At 46.5% G+C, this 19636-nt stretch overlaps 1 pseudogene; it reads left to right on the plus strand.

The window, feature by feature from the left end:
- The first annotated feature begins 4858 nt into the window (after window positions 1-4858).
- LOC119273133 lies at window positions 4859-17024 on the plus strand (annotated as a pseudogene).
- The last annotated feature ends 2612 nt before the right edge of the window (window positions 17025-19636 follow it).

A 19636-nucleotide genomic window follows, 5' to 3' on the forward strand; every position in this document is an offset into this window, starting at 1 on the left:
GCAGCGAGGAACACCTTGACGTCCCCGTGCCAACTTGTTCCCGCCGGCAGCGCCAGGAACGTGCCGTGTGACAGTGTGTTGGACAGCACGGCGTCGATGTCGCCGGGGAAGAACTCGATGGCGGCAAAGTGCCAGCGGTAGAGGCGCTCGGCGTCGGGGGAGGGGGGCTCGAGGCACACGATGGAGGCGTGCGCGCAAGGGCTTGAGGGCATGGCGGAACACCGGGTGCACGAGAGACGACGGCGTGAGGCGCGCGGCGCGGCGAGGTGACGGCGCGAGCGGGCGGTCGCGGCGGCGGCTCTTCACTGCTATGGGACGGCCACGACGGGCGAGTGGGCGCGGGCGGGGAGGAGGCGTGCCGGTCACGGCGAGCTGGCGCGTGCACGACGCAGCGCGTGCTGCTGTCAATGAGCCAAATGCATATGCGGACAATTTGGGGTTGGTGGCCGCGTTGGGCGCCTTCAACAAAGCCCGCACACGCACGTCTGTTTTGACACCCATTGTCATCCCAAACGGATGAAATCCGAAAAAAGCACTAATGCATGTAAGGCCAACTCCACCGCCCGACCCCAAAACGGAGGTCCGCTTTGTTCGTCGGAGGAGGGTCAAAACAGTGAGATCGATCTTGACCTGATTTCCGTGTTGCGGTTGCTGTGTTGCGGTTGCTATCCGGCCGGCTGACTCTGTCCGCCCACCCCGCCGCTCATCCAGGGGAAAATTCCTAAACGTAGTAGACTTGACCCGATTTTTTACCGGCCGGCCTAATTCAACACTCTTCGAAAGTGCCGAGGGGGGGTGGTGGTTAAACCAAACCACATGCTATCTTGAGGTCAAATGTTTACATGACCTTGCACGTACGCACCTACGTATGTACGGTGCTCCTCGTGTTGCACAGTTGCATGGTGATGCATGCTGGTGTGCTCCCATATTTAACAAAATGTAGCATGGATCATTTCCACAGATATGCTACTACAGGTATACAATCTAACCAGAAGAGTAGCAAATCGACTGGCATGACAATACCAGCATATCTAATGTCACATATGGATAACTCAACTGATTTTTTTGGAACAACTATTATCTTGTACATATTTATGGTCACATTATACATATGGGTAAAATGGTCTTTTCACGTGTACAAAATGCACTAGAGTGTTATATAGGGAAAACAATTAAGACTAGAGATCATATAGGGAAGAAAATTTTCTCCAGTGTCAAATAAGAAACACAATTTTAAGAGAGTGTAAAATAAGGAATTCTCTCTATATACATACTGGGCTATATGAACATGCATGCATGCGGCACAGGCACACAGTCTGGATCGAATGCAAGTCAAAGCCTACCGCCACTATCGCCTTTTTTTGCGGGGTTACCGCCACTATCACCGGCGGTAAGCTACAAAAGCTACCGCCACTAGCTATGTCGGTAGGCCTTGCGTACTGAGCAAACGCCGTCTGCATATTGACTAACGCCTATTGCCATTGATCTTGACGGTAGACAGTGAAAACCTACCGTCAAAGACGATATCGGTAGCAAAAGGGTCAGATCTAAAAATATTTTTAAAATGGGATCAAATTGCGCTAAACATTGACAAAAGGGTCAAAACAGTGAAATCGGCCATCGGAGGAGGGTAGGCGAGCAATTCGACGTGATCGGGTCAAGATCGATCTCATCGGCGGCACTGTTGCGCGCCCGACCAACATGTCTTTCTTTTCTTTCTTTCTTTCTTTCGGCCCTGCTGCTGCTGCAGCCGGTGCTGGCCGGTCTCTTATTTTCTCCCTTTGTGATACTAGGCTGACAGAGCAAGCGAGTGGCCACTGATCATGGTCTCGCCTTTTCCCTTGCGTGCCCATGGCTGCCCGTCCCGTCGCCGGCCAGACTATCAAGGGAGTAGGGTCACATGCATGCGTACAGTAGGTTCGGTTATCTCTAATCTAATACCATCCTCCCTCCCTTCCTCTGCACCCTCTGCTCTGCTGGTGCGTGCATTCTGTTGTGCTTATCCTGGAAGATCTGATAGTGATCGCGGATTTGATTTGAGATTTGATGGACCCAAGCCAAGCATAGGATATTGAATTCATGCTCCAACCAACTCATCGAAAAGTCCGAACTGATGGAGGGAGGCGGGCAATATATTTCAACACTCCCCCTCACGTCTAGCCTATTTTAGTCCTTAGACGTGGGATCGATGTACGCCGCAGAATCGTTTTTATTTAATACTGCGTTGGCAGGGTCTTGAACTCAAGACCTCTTGGCTCGGATACCACATTGAATTCATGCTCCAACCAACTCATCCAAAAGTCGGGGAGAACACTTCAGAGCCAGTGGCTAGGTGGGAGGGTGTCAGTTATGCGCCACCGCCTGCCGTGCGCCGATCTTCCCCCTCTCACCGTCAGATGCCTCGAATGAGGATCCAGTGCTACTTGCGAACAGGCGACCAAATAAGCAGCTCCCCTTTGGGAGCTGCAGCCCCCAATCGAATCAGCAAGAGCATCAGCTCTTTAGGGTGCGGCGATCTGCAATCAAGCGGCTCCTCTCCGAGCTGCGACCGGCAATCCAAGCAATCAAGCGGCTCCTCTCTGAGCCGCAGTCGGAAATCAAAGCGGCTCCCTTTTTTAGTGGCTAATCCGGAATCAAACCAGTCCTTTCCGGATTACAATCAGAAACAGGCCCTCTTTCGAATTCAGTCTCCGAGTCTCTATTGGTGGCGAGGACCTAGCGGCTATATATAAATATCTGGCCGGGCGGACGCCGCCATACTTCTCGCAGCCAATCTTCGGAGGAGACCAAGAGGGGGCAACTCGTGAGCCTTCATCAGCTGCCAAATTCACGGTGACCAATTCTTCTCCTGCCTTGGCGGATCTTCGTGGCAGCCATGGGGAAAGGCAATAAAGATGATAGGCTCAGCGCACAGCCTGATGACATTCTAGTCAACATTCTTGATCGTCTCAATGTCCCCGAGGATGCAAGAACCATCATCCTCTCAAGATGGTGGAGTCAGCTCTGCGCTAAGCTCTCTCGTCTTATAATAAATGCTCTGGACTTCCTGCCTGAGGTTGTGTCACGCACCAACATCTCTGTTGATGAAGTGGTTAAGATCAATGCAGCTGCGGCTGAAGCGACAGAGAGTGTACTGGTGTAGGAAATATGCCCTAGAGGCAATAATAAATTAGTTATTATTATATTTCCTTGTTCATGATAATCGTTTATTATCCATGCTAGAATTGTATTGATAGGAAACTCGGATACATGTGTGGATACATAGACAACACCATGTCCCTAGTAAGCCTCTAGTTGACTAGCTCGTTGATCAATAGATGGTTACAGTTTCCTGACCATGGACATTGGATGTCATTGATAACGGGATCACATCATTAGGAGAATGATGTGATGGACGAAGACCCAATCCTAAGCCTAGCACAAGATCATGTAGTTCGTATGCTAAAGCTTTTCTAATGTCAAGTATCATTTCCTTAGACCATGAGATTGTGCAACTCCCGGATACCATAGGAGTGCTTTGGGTGTGCCAAACATCACAACGTAACTGGGTGGCTATAAAGGTACACTACAGGTATCTCCGAAAGTGTCTGTTGGGTTGGCACGAATCAAGACTGGGATTTGTCACTCCGTGTAAACGGAGAGGTATCTCTGGGCCCACTCGGTAGGACATCATCATAATGTGCACAATGTGACCAAGGAGTTGATCACGGGATGATGTGTTACGGAACGAGTAAAGAGACTTGCCGGTAACGAGATTGAACAAGGTATCGGGATACCGACGATCGAATCTCGGGCAAGTATCATACCGCTAGACAAAGGGAATTGTATACGGGATTGATTAAGTCGTTGACATCGTGGTTCATCCGATGAGATCATCATGGAACATGTGGGAGCCAACATGGGTATCCAGATCCCGCTGATGGTTATTGACCGGAGAGTCATCTCGGTCATGTCTGCATGTCTCTCGAACCCGTAGGGTCTACACACTTAAGGTTCGGTGACGCTAGGGTTATAGAGATATTAATATGCGGTAACCCAAAAGTTGTTCGGAGTCCCGGATGAGATCCCGGACGTCACGAGGAGTTCTGGAATGGTCCGGAGGTAAAGAACTATATATAGGAAGTGCTATTTCGGCCATCGGGACAAGTTTCGGGGTCACCGGTATTGTACCGGGACCACCGGAAGGGTCCCGGGGGTCCACCGGGTGGGGCCACCTGCCCTGGGGGGCCACATGGGCTGTAGGGGGTGTGCCTTGGCCTATATGGGCCAAGGGCACCAGTCCCAAGAGGCCCATGCGCCAAGAGAAGAGGGAAAGGAAGAGTCCTAAAGGGGGAAGGCACCTCCGAGGTGCCTTGGGGAGGAGGGACTCCTCCCTTGGCCGCGCCCTTCCTTGGAGGAAGTGCCAAAGGCTGCGCCCCCTCTCCCTTGGCCCTATATATAGTGGGGGGAAGGGAGGGCAACCATACCTAAGCCCTGGCGCCTCCCTCTCCCTCCCATGACACATCTCCCTCCTCCCGCGGCGCTTAGTGAAGCCCTGTTGGAATCCCGCTACTTCCACCACCACGTCGTTGTGCTGCTGGATCTCTATCAACCTCTCCTTCCCCCTTGCTGGATCAAGAAGGAGGAGACGTCGCTGCTCCGTACGTGTGTTGAATGCGGAGGTGCCGTCCGTTCGGCGCTAGGATCATCGGTGATTTGGATCACGACAAGTACGACTCCATCAACCCCGTTCTCTTGAACGCTTCCGCGCGCGATCTACAAGGGTATGTAGATCCACTCCTCCCTCGTTGCTAGATGACTCCATAGATAGATCTTGGTGACACGTAGGAAAATTTTGAATTTATGCTACGTTCCCCTTCAACTGGCACGTAGAAATCTAGGTGAACACACCACCCACCTTCTTTCTACGACGTTCTACCTGAGAGGTGATGTCCCCATATTCATTGGACCTGCTGTTGGTCATGCCATGTCAATACACTTGGTCGAGAATGTCGAATTCAGTATTAGGACAGGGAAGGATCATGTCGCTGAAATTGAAGGTGATGATGAATTGGTCACCTGGGCGAGAGAATTCATGTTGTTCTTTGATGCTTGTCCAAATGCATTTGGTGGTCTCACAAGCCTCGACCTGGGGAATTTGAGGTTTGGTGAATCAGGCATATCCTGCGTCCTCACCACCTGCAAGCGGTTGAAGCATCTGTACTTGTACAATTGTGACTCTGGTGATGGCAGCACGCTGCAAGTCGAACATGCTAATCTCAGTGTGCTTTGTATCGTCAATTGTTGTCTTGCACAAGTTAAGCTGAACTGGCTCCCTCAACTCACACAGCTGGCGTTTGACGGTTGGATAGAATTACAAGATCCACTGGTTTTTGGTCATGTTCCATTGCTTGAGGCTGTATGCCTCACGAATGTTGGCCTTAGTGTCAACAAGATGGTCAAGTTAAGTACATTTCTTAGCAGTACCTCTGTACAAGATCTGAAGTTGGGATTTTGTTCCGAAAAGATTTGGGTGCAGCCAGAATGTCCGATGGAAAGTCTGGCATCTGTGTTCCGACAACTAAGGTTTGTGAATCTAGTTGAACTTCCTGAAGGGTATGATCTCACCTGGACAATGTTCATTCTTGAAGCTGAACCCTTTCTGAAGGAGCTATACATGACAGTATGGGATCATGTGTGTCATATGGAATTGGATGAATGTAGGATCGAAAGTATGTCTAGAGGGGGGGGGGGTGATTAGACTACTTGACCAAATAAAAACTTAGCCTTTTCCCAATTTTAGTTCTTGGCAGATTTTAGCTATTGTAGGACAAGCCAAGCAATCATCACGCAATTCAAGCAAGCATGCAAAGAGTATATTGGCAGCAGAAAGTAAAGCATGCAACTTGCAAGAATGTAAAAGGAAGGGTTTGGAGAATTCAAACGCAATTGGAGACATGGATGTTTTTCCCGTGGTTCGGATAGGTGGTGCTATCCTACATCCACGTTGATGGAGACTTCAACCCACGAAGGGTAACGGTTGCGCGAGTCCACGGAGGGCTCCACCCACGAAGGTTAATGGTTGCGCGAGTCCACGGAGGGCTCCACCCACAAAGGGTCCACGAAGAAGCAACCACCCACAAAGGGTCCACGAAGAAGCAACCTTGTCTATCCCACCATGGCCATCGCCCACGAAGGACTTGCCTCACTAGCGGTAGATCTTCACGAAGTAGGCGATCTCCTTGCCCTTACAAACTCCTTGGTTCAACTCCACAATCTTGTCAGAGGCTCCCAAGTGACACCTAGCCAATCTACGAGACACCACTCTCCAAGAAGTAACAAATGGTGTGTAGGTAATGAACTCCTTGCTCTTGTGCTTCAAATGATAGTCTCCCCAACACTCAACTCTCTCTCATAGGATTTGGATCTAGTGGAAAGAAGATTTGAGTGGAAAGCAACTTGGGGAAGGCTAGAGATCAAGATTCATATGGTAGGAATGGAATATTTTGGTCTCAACACATGAGTAGGTGGTTCTCTCTCAGAACATATGAGTTGGAATTGTGTATGTGTTCTGATGGCTCTCTCCACGAATGAAGAGGAGGTGGAGGGGTATATATAGCCTCCACACAAAATCCAACCGTTACACACAGTTTTCCAATCTCGGTGGGACCGAATCAACAAATCGGTCGGACCGAAAAGGTAAACCTAGTGAACGTTAGAGATTTTCGGTGGGACTGACATGCAACTCGGTAGGACCGATATGGTTAGGGTTTGGGCATAACGTAATCTTGGTGAGACCGATTACACAAACTCAGTGAGACCGATTTTGGTAATTAGCTAACTAGAGAGTTGGTCAGGCAAACTCGGTGGGACCGATTTGCTCTTTCGGTGAGACCGAAAAGTTACAAAAAGGAAACACTGAATTTACATTGCAATCTCGGTGGGACCGATTCGCTCTTTCGGTGAGACCGAAAAGTTACGAAAGGGAAACAGAGAGTTTGCAATCCCATCTCGGTGAGACCGAGATCCCTATCGGTAGAACCAATTTGCTAGGGTTTGGCAGTGGCTTATGACAAGTGAAACTCGGTGGCGCCGGATAGAAAGAATCGGTAGGACCGAGTTTGGCTTAGGGTTTAGGTCATATGTGGATATGGGAAAGTAGTTGAGGGTTTTGGAGCATATCACTAAGCACATGAAGCAAGAGGCTCATTAAGCAACACCTCATCCCTCCTTGATAGTATTGGCTTTTCCTAAAGACTCAATGTGATCTTGGATAACTAAAATATAAAATGAAGAGTCTTGAGCTTTTGAGCTTGAGCCAATCCTTTGTCCTTAGCATTTTGAGGGTTCCACTTTCACATCCATGCCATGCCAATCATTGAGATTTCCTGAAATAATCATCTTGGAATAGTATTAGCTCAATGAGCTATGTGTTGTTATGAATTACCAAAACCACCTAGGGATAGTTGCACTTTCAATCTCCCCCTTTTTGGTAATTGATGACAACATATAGATCAAAGCTTCGACAAATGATAATAAACATGAAATATATCGTCGCTTTGAGAAGTATGTGACAAGTAAGAGCTCCCCCTAAATTTGTGCATATTTAAAATTTGCTTTGGACTGCAAATGCACAAAGAGTTAGAGTCATGGGTTACTCTTCCATGTCACATACATCTTGGTGGAGCGCTTAAAATGATAAGAATGAAATACATGCACTCATCACCAAGAATAGTGAATGATCACATAAGATAGATAAGATAATAGCATTCATCAAGCATTAAGTGTAGCTTATGATCAAACACATGATCATCAATGTCTCACGAGCAGTGACATAGTATCTCAAGCACTCAAAAGCAAACATAGTTCGAAAAACCACCAAATAAAGCAAGAGAGAATAAAAGCAACTCTCTCTCTCTCTCGAAGCCTATGATCTATACATTTTTCTCCCCCTTTGGCAACAAGTTACCAAAAAGTTCCTAGAATATGCATAGTGCTAAGTCGACACTCAGGCTTGATCTTCAGGTGGTGGTGGAGTCCGGATCACTCCAAGGACGAAGGCTTCCGTAGACGCTGAAGTAGACGCTGGAGTTGGAGCTGAAGTAGATGCTGGAGCTGGTGGAACTGAGGTTGTAGCTGGTGCAGAAGTGGTGGCTCTGGTGTCAGCAACTGGCACTGCAGACGACCTCGGACCTCGCGGCACTCTGGCGAAGGCATCAGTTGTAGTCCTGCCTCTCCTCTCCTGCATGTCATCATGGAGCTGCTCCACTGCAGTCTGAATCTCTGTTACTTTGACATCCAAGTCATAGAACTTTTGTTCCATGATTATCTCTAGGCTTGCCTGGTTCTGAGTTAGGGTGGCTAGTCCTTTCTCAATCCGCAGGGTGGATGCAATTAGGTAACCAAGCTGCTCTTGTTTGGTTTTCAAGAAGTACTCAGATGCCTCCTCTTGAGTTGGCATCTTGGCAGCTTTCTCCTTCCTTGCCTTCTCTTTCTTTGCTTGTGCTTGGGCAGATGATGGTTCATTCTTAGTCATCACAACTTGATTGTCCTCAAAATCTGGACGGATGGGCAGGTGTTCCTTATCCAATAAGTATATGCATGTGCCCATCTTGGAGTTAATGAGCTCCTGAATTTGAGGGGCATATCCACAACTCCTCTTCTGGTCTGCTGCTGTCCTCTTGATTGTCTCTACCATGAGGCTCATCACCTTGAACTTCTGAGGTACATCAAATACATGAAGCAAATTGATTGCATGGCCTCTGATCATCTTGTGATCACCTGACTTGGGCAAGAGAGTGTGCCTCAAAATCCAATTAATAGTTGGCAGCCCTGACAGAAGATAATGCACAGACCCAAACTTGAAAGTATCAAGTGCCTCGTTTGGAATTTCCTTGTACATGTTGGACATAGAGTTGTGGTCCATCTTCTTCTTGGCATAAATGTCCAAGTCATCTGCTTGCTCCTCTGGGGCATTAATGAGCTGTGCCCACTCAGCAACTGTGGATTGGTACCTCGTACCTTCAGACATCCAAGTTATCCTCCCATCTGGATAAAAATGTGTTGTGGAGTAGAACTGCATTATAAGCTCCTCATTCCACTTTGTGAGCTTCTGCCCAACAAAGTCTGCTACTCCACAAGCATTGAAGCTGTCTTGCACTCCAGGATAATGCTCTTCGTTGTCCTTGATATATTCCCAGTCAACCCATCTCATATCACAAACTATGGGCTTCTTGTCCAACAAAACTGTCTCATAGAAGTCCTGTTGTTCCTTGGCGTGAAACCTGTAATCCATAGCAGTTCTTCTCCTTGAAGCATACGGGTCTGCTTCTCTCCACTTCCTGAGCCCTGAGTCTCTCCTGAGCTTCATGTCCTCAGCCACAGGATGAGCATCACTATGGTCTGGGATCTTGGGCTTGAGCTTTCTGAGCACTTGACCTTCTTCTTCTTCAGCAATGTCAGGCACTGGGGCCTTGTTCTTTTCAGCTGCAGGTATGCTCCTTGTATTCCTCTTTGGCTTTGGCTTTAGAGCTGGCTTGGCCTTAGAAGCAGCTGCCCCTGATCTTATGGCATCACCCATCAGCTTGGGTGCCTTAGGTGCTGGTGCAGCTACCTCTTCTTCTTCCTCTTCTTCCATGATGGAAGCCTTTCCAAGCACTCTGGCTATGGTCTTCTTGACCCTTTCCTTCGTTTTCTTTCCTTCAGCAGCAACTGGCTCTATGGTTACAGGCTTTTCAGGGATCTGAGTTGAGGCTCTGGCCTTTGGCATAGGCTGCCTGCCTACTGGCCTTTTGATCTTTAGGCCTGGCTTTGTGCCCTGTGCTGGCTCAACTCTCTTTGATGTGGCTTCCTCTTCCTCTGCCACATAATCTTCATCCTCAGAATCTGAAGTTCTCTTCTTCCTCTGTCTGGTGGCAGCTTTTGGCAAATTGCTAGGAGTACTTCTGCTGCCATCATCTGAAGAACTTGAGGGACTAGCGCCCTCACTCATCTGCACTTGCTGTTCTGACAAGTTCTGGCTATCACTTTGGTCTGACATGATGCAAACTCAGACTGCTGACCCTATGAATAGTTTATAGATGAGATAGAATAGATGAGCATCACAAAATGCAGAGATTTTTGCAAAAGAATGATCCAAAAACTTAGTTTTAGTTTCCCACTGAAATCATCTCGGATCTACCGATTTTCAAACTCGGTGATACCGAAGCAGTTTTGGAACCTAAACTAGTGAACTCGGTCAGACCGAGTCACCGTTCGGTAGCACCAAGACTGCTAGGGTTTCACAAAGTTCCAAAATCGGTCACACCGATAAGTAATTCTCGGTCAAACCGAGTCTCACTTGTGCAATGGCATAAGCCAAATCGGTGGGACCGAGTTTTTCAACTCGGTGGGTCCGAGATGGTTTCGGCGGAAATCTAACCCTAAAATTTTCGAATCAAAACTAATCTACGAACGCATTGACTGGATAGGAGTGTTTCAATCGTGGCAAGAATCATGATGATCACAATGTGCTAAGAATCGGATTGGAGAATAGCACAAAGATCGAGTCCATACCCTAGTTCGGCGGAGACTCGCTACGACGGCAACCGCGGGGTAGAATTCCATTGACGGCGATGGAGACCAGTGAATGGAGGCGGCTGGCGGCGAGGAGACGATCCAGAGACCACGTTGGCAGAGCAGGCTATCGCGCGGGCGAAGGGGTTCGGAGAAATTTCCAAATTTTTGCCCGTGACTATATATAGCCTGACCCTGTCGGTGTGACCGAGTGGAACAACTCGGTGGCACCGAGATTCATAACTGCAAGCAGTTACTGAAACTCGGTGTGACCGAAAGGTTCAAATCGGTTGCACCGAGATCGAAAACCTAGATCAACTTAATGATCTCGGTAGGACCGAAAGTGGGGTATCGGTCAGACCGAGAATCATAAAGAGGTTTTGGAAGTTTAAGTCTATGACGAATCGGGGACTCCAAGCGCTCCTCACACAGAGTGGTTCGAATCTGACTTGATCAAATTTTGTGATGTAGCATGAATAGAGTTTGAGACGAGAAAAGCATAGATAGCTAGAGGAGGTTCTTAGGCATTCTTGTCCATCCACTTGGAAAAAGGAAATAAAACCGAACAATCAAAGCAACAAGTGGATGTCCTCGAATGAGTAAAATATGCAACCAGCATGCTCACACAATAAGATTGCAAATGAAATATGTGACAAGGCATGCACAACCAATTCTAGCATCTACCAAGCAATTTGCGATGACAAGGTCATCTATATATGAGTATATTGACTTAGGAGTCAAGTGAGAACACTTGATCATAGGTCATGCTCATCGTTTAAGCTCAAGTGGGGTTACCACTTTTACATAAAGCATTGTTGTGTTCACATCTTTAGAATTGCTTTAGCTCAAGTCTTAGAGTAAAGCTCCCCCTAGATGTGATATCCCCCCTTAGAGGGATGAACTAACATCGGGTTTTGTCGATGATGACTTCATGTAGATGTTGAAGATGTGGATGCTCAATGTTGATGTAGATCACTTGGAGCTATCCCTTTGAGAGAATTGCACTTTCAATACCTACATGGGTTAGTCCCGCAAGGAACAAACAAGGATATCCATAGACATAGAGTGATGCACACACAAGATGATGTCCATGAAAACTTTTAGGTTACCTTGTCCCTTGTCTTACCAACAAGAAGGTTTGTGACTCCTTGAACTAGTGCAAGATGTGGAAGTTGATTGCACTTGTTCTTTCCAAAATGATAAGAGTGAAGTATGTTGGCGGAGTCACCCTCAAGAACTCTTTAGTTCTTCTTCTTTTGGATCCACACCATCTTGATGGGAATCCTTGGAGTTGTAGTCGTACTTGATGAAGTGGAACTTGAAGTAGTCTTGGGAATCCACTTGACTAAGGTCTTAGGAGCTTCTTGAAATGCATCAATTTCCTCTTGAAGCTTGTCCTTGCCTTTTTGCTTGTAGTCTTGTGGTGGAAGATCATCTTGAGCTTGTTTCCCCTTGAAAGAAGTATCATACTTCTCTTGTTGAGGAACAAACTTTGTCTTGGGGTATTGATCTTCTTCCCACTCAACTCCATTGGCATTGAACTTTCATTCAAAACCAACACCTTGATTCTTCCGGTGCATTCCTTGCTTGCGCACAATTTCCTCGAATTGCTTACTCCCGGCAAGGCTTTTGTACACTCCTTTCTCTATAATTCCCTTCAATAAACTATTTTCTTGCTCAAGTGTAACTTGGCTAAGAGAATCATTAGTGGAATCAAGAGAACTACTAGAAGCAACAATATTGGATTTAGCATGATCATTGTTACTGCTAGAGGAAGAATCTTTCTTGTTCTTGTTACTAGACTTGACTTGAGGCATGTAAGTGGATAAGAGTAAACGCTTGGCAATGTAAGAAGAACTTTTCTTGCGGAGATCATCATTGATTGCTTTTAAGAACTCATGCTCTTGCTCAAGATTGAGCTTTTCAAAGCGTAATTTCTCATGAGCTCTTAAAAGTTCTCGATGATCTTCGAAGATAGTTTCATGAGCTAACTTAAGAGTGTTTAGTTCTTTAGTTAGAGCCTCAATCTTCTCCTTAGCATTGTCATTCGTTTTATCTTGATTAGCATGATTAATTGACGTTTCATCATAGTATTCATCACTGGAGTTGTCAACAAGCAAGTCATCACCTAACAAGTCATCTTCATCACTATTGAAATCAACATACTCGGGGTGTGTTACCTTAGGACCTTTGGTCATGAAGCATCTTCCAATTCCTTCATGAGTCAAATATGTCGTAGGAGTTGGTTGACACAAGTGCTAGACCGACAACACCTTCATCTTGAGTATCTTCGGAGTCGGAGTGATAACTTCTCTCGGAGTGGTTGTCGGAGTCGGAGCCGGATACCCATTCACCAACATGAGCTTGATGTCTTTGTTTTGTGTAGCTCCTTGATGATTTTTCCTTCCTTTCCGAATCCTTGCTTCTCCGTGAGTATCTTTGTTCATAACGATCATCTCTACTCCTTCTCTCTCTTGGTGGTGATTCTTTGCTTCTTCTTTTTGGAGAATTTTCTCTTCTCTTGTAGGGAGCCGTACACTCATTGGAATAGTGTCCGGGTCTTCCACAACTGTAGCAGTTTCGCTCTCGACTAGAAGATCTTTTGTCATTGTAGGACCTTGACTTGAAGCTTCTATCCTTGCTTCTACTCTTGTAGAACTTGTTGAAGTTCTTCACCATTAAGCTCAATTCTTCATTGAAGTTTTGTTTCTCACTTGATGATGTAGGGGCTTCACATGAGGCTTTGTAGGCACCACTTGATTTGTTGTGAAGTTCCTCTTTATCCTTAAGTGACATCTCATGAGCAACAATTCTTCCAATCACCTCCGTTGGCTTGAGATCTTTGTAATTGGGCATCATTTGTATCAATGTGCACACGGTATCATATTTTCCATCCAAGGCTCTTAGAATCTTCTTGATGATGAATCTATCGATCATCTCTTCACTTCCTAAGCCGACAATCTCATTTGTGATGAGAGCAAGCCTAGAGTACATTTCAGCGACACCTTCACCATCCTTCATTTTGAACTTGTCAAGTTGACTTTGAAGCACATCCAACTTGGATTCCTTGACGGAGTCGGTACCTTCGTGCATATCAATCAAAGTGTCCCAAATTTCCTTTGCATTCTCAAGACGGCTGATTTTGTTGAATTCTTCGGGGCACAATCCGTTGAAGAGAATATCACAAGCTTGAGCATTGTATTGCAACATCTTCAACTCATCCGCGGTAGCTTCACGGTTTGGTTCTTTCCCATCAAAGAAGTCACCTTGCAAACAAACACACACAATAGCCCAAACGGCGGGGTTATGTCCAAGAATATGCATTTTCATTTTATGCTTCCAACTAGCAAAATTAGTACCATGAAAGTAAGGACCTCAACGGTGATAATTTCCCTCGCTAGACGCCATACTCTCCTAGGTTGTGAAACCAAGGCTATGACCACCAAAAGCTATGGAGATCAAAGCAAATGGAGACCAAAGCTTTGATACCACTTGTAGGATCGAAAGTATGTCTAGAGGGGGGGGGGGTGATTAGACTACTTGACCAAATAAAAACTTAGCCTTTTCCCAATTTTAGTTCTTGGCAGATTTTAGCTATTGTAGGACAAGTCAAGCAATCATCACGCAATTCAAGAAAGCATGCAAAGAGTATATTGGCAGCGGAAAGTAAAGCATGCAACTTGCAAGAATGTAAAGGGAAGGGTTTGGAGAATTCAAACGCAATTGGAGACACGGATGTTTTTCCCGTGGTTCGGATAGGTGGTGCTATCCTACATCCACGTTGATGGAGACTTCAACCCACGAAGGGTAACGGTTGCGCGAGTCCACGAAGGGCTCCACCCACGAAGGGTAATGGTTGCGCGAGTCCATGGAGGGCTCCACCCACAAAGGGTCCATGAAGAAGCAACCACCCACAAAGGGTCCACGAAGAAGCAACCTTGTCTATCCCACCATGGCCATCACCCACGAAGGACTTGCCTCACTAGCGGTAGATCTTCACGAAGTAGGCGATCTCCTTTCCCTTACAAACTCCTTGGTTCAACTCCACAATCTTGTCGGAGGCTCCCAAGTGACACCTAGCCAATCTAGGAGACACCACTCTCCAAGAAGTAACAAATGGTGTGTAGGTAATGAATTCCTTGCTCTTGTGCTTCAAATGATAGTCTCCCCAACACTCAACTCTCTCTCATAGGATTTGGATCTAGTGGAAAGAAGATTTGAGTGGAAAGCAACTTGGGGAAGGCTAGAGATCAAGATTCATATGGTAGGAATGGAATATCTTGGTCTCAACACATGAGTAGGTGGTTCTCTCTCAGAACATATGAGTTGGAATTGTGTATGTGTTCTGATGGCTCTCTCCACGAATGAAGAGGAGGTGGAGGGGTATATATAGCCTCCACACAAAATCCAACCGTTACACACAGTTTTCCAATCTCGGTGGGACCGAATCAACAAACTCGGTCGGACCAAAAAGGTAAACCTAGTGACCGTTAGAGATTTTCGGTGGGACTGACATGCAACTCGGTAGGACCGATATGGTTAGGGTTTGGGCATAACGTAATCTCGGTGAGACCAATTACACAAACTCGGTGAGACCGATTTTGGTAATTAGCTAACCAGAGAGTTGGTCAGGCAAACTCGGTGGGACCGATTTGCTCTTTCGGTGAGACCGAAAAGTTACAAAAAGGAAACACTGAATTTACATTGCAATCTCGGTGGGACCGATTCGCTCTTTCGGTGAGACCGAAAAGTTACGAAAGGGAAACAGAGAGTTTGCAATCCCATCTCGGTGAGACCGAGATCCCTATCGGTAGAATCGATTTGCTAGGGTTTGGCAGTGGCTTATGACAAGTGAAACTCGGTGGCGCCGGATAGAAAGAATCGGTAGGACCGAGTTTGGCTTAGGGTTTAGGTCATATGTGGATATGGGAAAGTAGTTGAGGGGTTTGGAGCATATCACTAAGCACATGAAGCAAGAGGCTCATTAGGCAACACCTCATCCCTCCTTGATAGTATTGGCTTTTCCTAAAGACTCAATGTGATCTTGGATCACTAAAATATAAAATGAAGAGTCTTGAGCTTTTGAGCTTGAGCCAATCCTTTGTCCTTAGCATTTTGAGGGTTCCACTTTCACATCCATGCCATGCCAATCATTGAGCTTTCCTGAAATAATCATCTTGGAATAGTATTAGCTCAATGAGCTATATGTTGTTATGAATTACCAAAACCACCTAGGGATAGTTGCACTTTCAATGAGGAGAAGCGGAAAAAATTACAGTATAGTGAGAACAAGGGTGTAGAGTGGGGCTCGACTGCATCTGATTTCCAACACCACAGTTTGGTCACACTCGTCATATTTGGCTTTGAATCTGAAGAATACTTTGTTAGTTATGTCAAACGTATTATGGCGGCGGCGATCAATCTAGAGGATGTGTTCCTGTATAGTAGGTTGGAGTTGGAGTGTGGCAAGTGCCAGGACTTGAAGCCGACAAGGTTCCCCTGGACTAAAAGGCAGCAGATTTCATTGAAGAAGAGAATCACTGCAGGGATTGAGTCGTTTGCCATAATCCACTCGTCCGGGTCGTCGCGCCGCCGCCGCTTCCTCCCGCCGCCCATCCTGCGGAACCTCGTAGGCGGGCGCGACGGGGGAGCTGGAGGCCGACGGGAGAGCGCTGCGGCGGCTGGTGGACAGCATGATGAGGTCAATAGCACCTATTTTTGTGGGTGTTGTGAAGGATAGTGAGAACTTTGACTTCTGTATGTGCAATCCACCTTTCTTTGAGAGTATGGAGGAAGCTGGCCTTAACCCCAAAACTTCTTGTGCTGGAACTGCTGAAGAGATGGCTTGTCCTGGTGGCGAGCAAGCCTTTATAACACATATAATTGAAGACAGTGTTTCTTTTAAGAACTCTTTCAGGTGGTTTACGTCGATGGTTGGCAGAAAAGCAAATCTAAAACTATTAGCATCCAAAGTCCGTGAAGCCGGGGCCTCAGTTGTGAAAACTACTGAGTTCGTGCAAGGACGAACAGCGAGATGGGGCCTTGCATGGTCGTTCATTGCTCCGAGAAAAAATGTTATAAGATCCAGTACACCAGGAAAAGTCCACCATTCTTTCATGCTTCAGGGTCTCCGACGTGGAAATGGTGCGTTTCAGGTGTTGAAGTCAGCTGAGACCTTTTTCTGTGCATCTAATCTATCATGTAAAACCGATTCTCTGTCATTTTCTATTGATGTTACATTGCCAGATGAGCAGACTCAGGCTGCAACATTGGATTGTGATGACCTTCCTGGTTTTGTTGAAGACAACTCTACAAAGGTGCATAGCATTGTTACAGGAGCATCCTTCTGTATTTCGGTGTTTGAACAGATGCCTGGCACACTGTTAATCAAAGGTTCATTATTGAACAAGTCACTGTCAGGTACCTTCACATCGCTGTTCTCCTAGCTGGAGGAGACGCTGAAGACAGAGTTCGTCAGCAAGGACCGGTAGCTCAAGAGTCCATCCCCGTCAACGGGGCCTTAATCATGAACAAGCGGATGAGGCTATTATTGTAACCCCTGCTGGCCTGAACTCTTTTCAACGCTAAGAAATGTGAAGCGTGGGCATCACGAGACTGACAGCAACGGCCCTGGCGGCCGGTGATAGCCACGAGCAAAGCCGTCACCGAAGGCGGCCTGCACCACACCCGATTCCAATTCCAATTCCATCTTTTGCTGCGCCGATGCCTACCAGCATGTTGTGTTGCTGTCATGGCGCCCCGTTGCTCGTCCGAATCTCGAAAGCGACTCCGGCAACGCCCGCCCATTCGAGAACCTCGCTCTGATACCATATTGAATTCATGCTCCAATCAACTCATCCAAAAGTCCGAACTGACGGAGGGAGGCGGGCAATATATTTCAACACAGGAAGCCATGCTTACCCATCGGATCCCATGTGCACAAACTAATAACCAGCCTCGAACGGCAGACCGCATTGAAACCAACAAACCCGCGGCGAACAAGATCACACTTCACACACGCAGACGTGACCTGAACTCCCATGCACACACGCGAAACACAACGCCGACCCATCAATATCACGATCCGATGGATGGATCGATGCGCCGAAAAGAATCGCGATCTTCCCGATCATGACGGATCGACGGACCCATGAACCCATATGATCTTCACGATCGACAGATCAACGGAGGAGAGATGCTCTGTTGTTCGTTTGACGATATGGAAACGGTGCCGATCATCGTCGGGTCTTTTCTTCTCCGGTAAGGTAAAAATGCATCACTTCAATGCATGGTAGGACTTTTTTTCTTTTTCGAAAAGGGGACTCCCCGGCCTATGCATCAGAGTGATGCATACGGCCATCTTATTAACCAAATAACAAAAAGTGCCAACAAGGTTCCAAAGTCTCCAACTGAAAAAAACAAAAAGACAGCTCACACAGAGCCTAAAAGGCTAGATACACAAACTAGCCAGGAAAAGACGCCACAACCGGCTGGCTAAAAATAGATAGGTAAACTAATTGCCTATCCTATTACATGACCGTCATCCAAACCGGTTGAAGATATCCCGAGCTACCATCTCCCAACGGATAGATCCAGTAACCAAATGCTCCCTGGCCTCCATCGGAGTGAGTAGCGACCACGAACGGATCACTGTTGTAGCTCGAAAAATAACTTGCAAAAAATGAATCTGTGATGTTCTGTTAAAAACCAAATCATTTCTGCAATTCCAGATAGTCCACAACAAAGCGCAAACTCCAACCCGAATATGTCTTGCTAAGTCGGGCTCAACCCCATTAAGCCATGTCCCAAATAATGCGTTGACAGAAGTCGGTGGAGTAATATTAAAAGCAATATGGACCGTCTGCCAAAGAACTTTGGCCAACGGGCAATCAAAGAATAGATGCTTAATCATCTCATCCCGATCACAGAAACTACACCTAGTAGGTCCTGTCCAATTACGCTTTATCAAGTTGTCCTTTGTTAAAATAAATTGTTTATGGACGAACCACATAAACACTTTAATTTTTAAAGGAACTTTGACAGCCCAGACATACTTGGAAGTTGGAATGGAGTTCGAATTAATAACATCAATATACATTGATTTAACTGTAAATACTCCAGATCATGGGTTGGTGAGAAAGTTGAACCTCCATCAGTCTCCTAACTAGATGGAGCAATTCTTCCCAATGATTGCCCGCTAGCGACCGTCTAAACTGAATATTAAGGGGGATAGATTGTAATACTGTTGCCATGAACACCTCACGTCGTTGAGCAATCTGATATAAAGACGGATATTGAATGGCTAAAGGTGAGTTGCCAAGCCAAGTATCCTCCCAGAAACATGTACTTGCACCGTTTCCAATAACAAACCTCGTCCTATTGAACATTGATTGTTTGACTTTCATTAGTCCTTTCCAGAAAGGCGAATCAGTTGGCCTGACTGTGACCTGGGACAATGTTTTAGTCTGCAGGTACTTGCTGCGGAGGATCTGCGCCCACATGGCCTCAGTCCCGAAAGAAAGCTTCCACAACCACTTACTAAGAAGGCATCTGTTCTTAACTTCAAGATTTTCAATACCAAGACCCCCTTGGTCTTTCGGTCAACAGATGATGTCCCATTTAGAAAGCCGGTATTTTCTTTTAAGTTCATCACCCTGCTAAAAGAAGCGCGACCGATAAAAGTCCAGTCTTTTCCTAACACCAACTGGGACCTCAAAGAATGATAAGAGGAACATAGGCATACTCGTGAGCACCGAAATAATCAAGATCAAACAACCTCCGTATGACATGAGCTTACCCTTCCAGCAGCTCAGTTTCTTCTCAAATCGATCCTCGATGCACTTCCATTCTCTGTTTGTCAGCCTACGATGGTGTATCGGAATGCCAAGGTATGAGAAAGGTAAACTCCCCAACTCGCACCCAAACAATTGCCTATAAGACTCATGTTCATCTTTGGCTCTACCAAAGCAGAACAACTCGCTTTTATGAAAGTTCATCTTTAACCCGGTCAATTGTTCAAAAAGGCATAACACCAGCTTCACATTTCTCTCCTTGACCAAATCATGCTCCATAAAGATGATTGTATCATCAGCGTATTGAAGGA

This window comes from Triticum dicoccoides, chromosome 3A (assembly GCF_002162155.2).
Source record: "Triticum dicoccoides isolate Atlit2015 ecotype Zavitan chromosome 3A, WEW_v2.0, whole genome shotgun sequence".
Lineage (NCBI taxonomy): Eukaryota > Viridiplantae > Streptophyta > Magnoliopsida > Poales > Poaceae > Triticum > Triticum dicoccoides.